The sequence below is a fragment of the Benincasa hispida genome, chromosome 1, assembly GCF_009727055.1.
Source record: "Benincasa hispida cultivar B227 chromosome 1, ASM972705v1, whole genome shotgun sequence".
Taxonomy (NCBI): domain Eukaryota; kingdom Viridiplantae; phylum Streptophyta; class Magnoliopsida; order Cucurbitales; family Cucurbitaceae; genus Benincasa; species Benincasa hispida.
Genome location: NC_052349.1, coordinates 28,761,057 through 28,768,256, shown reverse-complemented (window position 1 = coordinate 28,768,256; position 7,200 = coordinate 28,761,057).

Sequence of the window (7,200 nt, the reverse complement as noted above, 5' to 3'; positions counted from 1 at the left end):
TGACGATTCGTGATTAGCCTGAAATTTCTTCTCCAACAAATGCCCCATTTTTTAAATTCGTGCACAAATGTGGGTGGATGAATCTCGAAAAAGATAAAGCCGACATCGAGATGCAATTAATTTGATTTTGACTTTGATGCTCCCGATTTAATTAAACCATGAATTTTGTGCACAAGTTTAACTAAAATTTATAACAGAGCATAGTCAAACTTTTAATTTAAGAAAATTTCAAATTTTATCCCAAATTTAATTTGGTTTGGAGATGAAAACTTAAAAATTTTGTTTTAAATTTGGAATATGGCCAAATTTACGGAAATTTTTTAGCTTTTTCCTCAATTTAGTTTGATTTAGAGATAAAACCTAAAAATTCTATATTTAAAATGAAAATTCAACTTCCATCCCCAACTTAATTTGATTTTCAGATTAAACTTAAAAATTTGGAATTTAAAATGATAATTCAAGTTTCATCCTCAATTTAACTTGATTTGGAGATAAACTTAAAAATTTTGAATTTAAAATGAAAATTCAAGTTTCATCCATAATCTAATTTGATTTGGGGACAAAACTTAAAAATTATGGATTTAAAATGAAAATTCAAGTTTCATTCCTAATTTAATTTAATTTGGAGATAAAACTTAATGAACAATAGATCATAGACCAACTATGACTAAATCATTCTCGGGCCAGGAGAGGGTGTGGCGCCACATTGTTCAAGACCCGAAATCAGCCCTTAAGAGAGCAATTTATCTACTTATCCCTTCCTCGGAGAATGAGTGAATCCCATCTTGTATAGTTGTGTTCCCAGCTCCCTAATCAAAAGAATCCCCAAAATGGTAGGATTGTTGAGTCGGCGATCTAACCACTCTCACCCATACAAATCAAAGAACCGACCTCATAGGCAGGAGTTCACAACTTACTCAAGATTCAAGTCATGTTATCTATGATCATTCTGGTGAGATGTGAGTCTCTATTATGAATGGCGTTATATAATGAAACTAAACATTTTGTGGTCCGGTCTTATATAAACTCTTTTATATAGAATATCCCCACTCACATGTCTATACATGAATGATTAGGATTAGATCATTTGTAGCATTTTATAATAATTGTAACACCTACAAAGCATGTCATACTCGTAGTGTTACCAGGATAAGGTACCCAGCCTTATCCATATACTACAGACCATTTAGGTTATCACTTAAATATGATCCACCCGTTTGTCTCTACATACATGTTTAAGTTACAAAGATAACCTTGGATGTTAGTTTATTGGTTGATGGTTAATGAAACTAAAATATCATATATTTTATAGACAATGAATAAAATATCATATGTTTTATTAAATACATAATGAGTTTATTCAACAATATTTACAACTATTGAAACCTACGAGATTTAGGGCACCAACCTCAACTTTAACTTCGTCAAGTCCGTCTCCTGCTTGTGGACTTCCTGCTTTATTATTGGTGTGAGAGGTGTGACGAAACTCTCTTTTAAGATTTCTATATCGCTAACCCGTAAACCTTTTGAGCATTTCGTAAAAGGTGACTCGCCCTTCTTCCGTCTCAACAAAGGGACATAGCGCAGAATCGGAGGTCTTAAAGCCTTTTCATCCCTCACCACGGATGTATCTCCAACGCTGGTGGGTGACCCATTTCCTTTTGAGCAGGGGGCCTGTGCCTTGCTACCTATTTCTTTCCTTGTATCAACTGATGACTTTGATCGGGATCTACCTACTTTCTTTACCATCGAGGTTTCTACGGCCGTTACTTCACTGGAATTCTCGCTCTTCAAGTGAGATTCAGCCTCTGAAATGGATTAGAGTCTGCCTCAACCTTTTTTATCCCATCCTGGTAAAACTTAAAACATTGATGCAATGTCGACGTAATCACACCATTCCCACGAAGCCAAGGGCGCCCCAGTAGCAGCCTATAGGTGGTCTTTGAGTCTATAATATGAAACAATGCATCAGCCTTCAGGTCGCCAATGAGGAGCTCTAAGCGTATCATGTCTATCGCCCTTTAGCTGCCTTGATTGAACCTTGAATTACCAACTTGCTGTTTGATAAATCCTCCACGAGGATGCCTAACCGTTTCATAGTCGCCTTAGAAATTATATTGACAGTGGATCCATTATCGATGAGAATCCGACAAACTCTTTATTCTCAAATGTATCCGGAGACGTACAAAGGCCTATTATGCAACTTAGATCCCAACAGCAAATTTTCGTCAAAGAAGCCTATGGATGTACAACACAAGGCATATGTGCGTGCTACGGAGGTCGGTGTACTGGATGCGTTGGATTCCAATAATGCATCAGTGAGGGTTGTCTTAGCTTCTTGAGGGAGTGAGAACAAGTCATCTCTGTTGAATGACGATAAGTCATTTGACTTCTCTGTCGATTTCAAAGAGCTTAGGAGGGTATCTTATTCTTCTGTTGTGCTGATAGCATGACATGCAACAGCCTCTGGCACTTCTCCTGAACCACGAATGCAGAAGTTCTCTGGAAGGAAATCTGTCAGTGTCACCTATCGCCTGGGACGAGGAATGTCCTCATCTTTCTCCTTAATAGCCTTGGGCTTCCGAGTCTTCTTTCTTCCCTTCCTCTTCTATGTTTTGTTCCCTATTTTATAACTTTGATAGAAGCGTGACTCTTTTTGGGTAGGTCTAAACTTTTTCTTTTTTCGGCGTGGCTTCCGAGTCTTCTTTCTTCCCTTCCTCTTCTATGTCTAGCCTTCATCATCGCCCCTATCCACACATTCTTCTTTGTTTTGTAAATCTGTGACTTGGATCTTCTATTGGAACCATACAACCAGAGATTCGAAGGTCCTAAACCGAACCAAACTTTCTCTTTCCTCATAACATATGACTAGTGTCGGTGTTTTTGGAGTTACTGCCATTGCAACGTGATTCGTTTGAACAACCTCATCCATGTCTAGCTCAATCTTCCTTTGTCGAGCCAACCTTAGGATCAGCTCCTTTAGGAAAAAGCATTTTTCAACTGGGTGGCTAACAACCCTGTGGTACTTGCAGTAGTTGGGGTCATCTACCTTCCCTACCTGCTCCGACCATTTACACTGTGGTAATTGGATGAGTTGTTTTTCCAGCAGTTGCTCAAGCATATTCACCACATCGGAGTCAAGGAACGGATAGACTTTTTCCTGCCTCTTCTTCAAGGTTAGGCGACGTCTTTTGCCTCCGTCTTCCTTCTTTTCAGTCTTCTTTTCTTTCCTTTTTGAGGAAAACCTCAACGGGGTCGTATTGATGATCGTTGATTCCTTCGCGACACACTTTACAATCTTCTCAGCGCTCTTTATCTCCTTCTTATCTTTCTTCATCTCAGGGATCAGAAAATCCTTCATCCCTCGATTGGCGATGCTCAACTTCATATGGGCGCGAGTCACCAATTCTTCAAAGGTATGGGGCTTTGTTCCTTACAGAATTTAAAGGAGTCCCCAGTGCATACCTTGAGTGCACATTTTCATAGTAGACAATTTGATGAGTCAGTCTTTGCAGTCCAGACTTAGAGCCCTTCATCGGTTGATATAGTCGATGACCGAGTCCCCTTTCTGTTGCTTGGCATTTGTCAACTTCATCATGTTAACGATGCGTCTAGTGCTGTAAAAGTGATTCAAGAATTCCCTTTCAAGTTGCTCCCAACTGTCAATCACCTCAGGCTCTAAGTCCATGTACCAGTAAAAATGTTTCGTTTTAGGATTTTGATGAACTGCTTGACCAGTAGATCTCCCATGGTTCCCGCATTCTCGCACGTTTCCACAAAGTGGGCAACATGCTATTTGGGGGTTGCTCTTTACGTCAAATTGCTGGAATTTTGAAGGTTGATACCCAGCTGACATTCTTAAGTTGTCGATTTTATGGGAGTACGACTTGGAATACATGAAAGAGGTCTGAGTTGGGCCACCATATTGAGCCCTTATCGAGGTCATGACTATGTCTTGCAGTTGCTGAACTGACAGAGAGGCCACCAAATCCGATTGTTGCAGTTGATTTTCTTGCAACATGATTTTTCCTTTGTCAATTGCTTTGATAGCAGGTACCTAGCATGATTCAGCAACCTCTCGAGATTGCATTTGTTCCTTCAAGGTGGCTATCTCTGATCTCGTTCCTCGATGTCTTTCATCATAAAATTTATCTTCCTTTCCATTTTTCCATGGCCGCCTCATCTGTTACATCTTCCATCATGATAGAAATGACCTCTGGGTGTGATTCTCTTTTCGACTTGTTGGGGGCAGAAACAAAGCTGTCAAACAAGGGATTTTCCTTGGTGACAATTCCCCTTTAGGGGACACTTTCATCCACTTTAGGATGTCATGCGTGACGACTGAACCTTGCTTCTCCTGCATAACTTCCTTTGAACGGTCGCAGGTAACAGGTCTCGTGTAGGAATCTCTTGCGGAGGATACTCTAGATGCGACCTTCCTAGATGCCATTGAGTTGCTTGGATGTTGAGAGAGAAATGAGAGGTAGAGTCGTCCCACTAAGCATGCCAATTTATTCGTGTGAGGTTTTTGGAGAAACTTAATTCGTGAATTTAAACTTGAGCTGGTGTTGATGTTGATGTTTATTTGATGCGATGTAGTTCGAGCTCTAACACTTGATCTTCTGATTCTCTCATAGTTGAATGAATGTGCTTGACTGGAAGAAGAAAAGCATCGAACATTCTTGAAGTAGAAGTCTTGGAAGAGTCTTTGTGTCTTAAAGGGTCCTGTGTCTTCAAAGAGTTTCAGGAGTCTTCTGCTTGTTGGTGAATTCTCTCTGAACTCTCTGAAATGTGGAATTGCTGACCCCTTGAAATGAGAAGAGTTCCTCTATTTATAGGACTCTCTGATGGGCTTTATGGGCTTGGACCTGGTTAGCCCTGGCCCATGGGTTTGGTTGACTCATGGGCCTAATTAAGGGCCTAATTAATTGGACTTAGGCTTGGTTTTTGGACCCAATTAATTGGATTTGGGTCTGGCCTTTGGGTTCAATTAATTGGATTTGGGTCTACTTTGATACTTAGGCCCAAATTAAGCCCATTTTTTGGACGTAATTGGATCAAAGCCCAAATTATAAAATCAAATTGGGGGAAATTAATTTTAGATCCAATGCTTATGACGAAAACACATAACGTCGTTAGAATTTGCCTTCAACTTCAATTTGGGACACATATCAACTCTTAATTAGTCCTAAATTTGATGATTTTGGAATTTCGTCATTAATTTAGTAAATGTCGTGGTGATTCGTGATTGACCCAAAATTCCTCCTCCAACACTTACTTTTAAAATACAAAATACAAACTAAAACTTTGTAAATATACACCCCCCTCAAAAAAAAAAAAAAAAAAAAAAAGTGCATACACACACTTGTTGTCATTACATAGTGTTTTCCAAACATAGTCTTTCAATTGCTCATTCTTTATGTTATCTCCACCATCCACCACAGATTTGATCCAAATCCAAAGCAGGACTTTCTAAAGCAAAGAAAAATGGGCAAACAACACATAATAAGAATTCAACTACCCCACACAAGAGAATTTATGAAATTCAAGCTAGGAACTAAATTAACCAAGCAAGAAAAAAAAAAGCACCATACTACCTTAGGATTAAGATGATAATTTGATTATGATGGTGAATGATGGTTCAACCGTAGATTTTAACTATGCAAAAAAAGATATTTAGGAATATATAAATATTGTTTTTGCATAGTAAAAATCTAACCTGCACGAGTTGCACGAGCGAACAGGGATCTGACTTGCATGAGCGAATAGACGATGGCGGAGAAATCTACATGGTGAATGATGACGACGAACGGTGATGATGGTCAAAGGCAAGAGGGTTTGGAGGAGAGAAGTGAAAAAGGAGAGAGAAGAAAGATGGAGAAATGAAAGAGAGAATATTTTTTATTAATGGGAAAAAGATGGAGAAATGTTTTAAACCGACATTATAGCTTAATTCAAATATATCTTTAATGTCGGTTTAAAACCGACATTAAAGATCCACTTTTTTTTTTTTTTTTTAAAAAATGACATTATACATCCATTTTTTATTTTTCCAGCAGATGTTAAAGTTCAAATTTCTTGTAGTGAAAGAATAGAGGAAGCATGGAAGAAGAATTTTCTTAGAACTTTTCTAAGAGAATTGAGAGAATTCTAGAGGGAGAGTTTCAGAGTAATAGTAGAGATTATTCTTGTAGAGAGTATATTCTATGAGGGCTCCTAATGGCCGTATTTATAGTAGTCTATGGGTTACTCCTAATCCTATTGGGATAACAGTGATTAAATACTTAATAATATCCAATATTAATAAATGGTTTAAAATATTCAAATCATATTTAAATATTTATTTTCTACATTATTTAATTATCTACCAATATCCAATATTAAAAGATAATTACTCAATTAGTATCTCATATTAAATGAATTTAAATATTTGTTCCATGCATTATCTCTTTAATTCGAATCTCATTCAAATTAAATACTTAATTATTTGAATCATATTCTAATTTAATTATCCCAACATTTATTTAATTTGAATCTCAACCAAATAAATAATTTAGTTATTTATATGAATCTCAACCAAATAAATAATTAATTATTTGAATCATTTTCAAACAAATTAATTCTCCATGTTATAAAGTTATAATTTGAATCTTATTCAAATAAACTTTATAATAAATCATGTAATTAGTTGTATCCAATACAATTAATATTTTTCCTCATGAATTTGAACTTTTCAAAAATTTTCAACAAATTTAATTTTGTTGGTCCGTGGCGAGCTAGTCAAAGGACCTTATGAACCTATAGATTATAAGCTCCAATAATCCAAGATTAATTAATTAAACTCTTTAATTTTAATTAATTAAACTTCATTCATTAACAACAGGGAAAACCACTATAGACTCGTAGTTGAACTCATATGCACTATAAGACAAGTTGTGTTCATGGATATAATCAATATAAGCAAGTCGATACTTCACGAATTGTTCATAATTACAGCGGAGTGAAAACGTTCGTTTCACCCCTGTAATTACACTTTTTCTTTAAGTCCCACTCATTCTTCTAATGAATAATTTATTTATGATCCAACCATAAACTAAGTCCCTTTTGGGCCAATCAGAGTGCAGCAGCTCCCCTATTTAGTCAAGTCCTTGAAATCAAAGGACTAACCTCACAAACAGGAGTTCATAAATCACTCTGAAG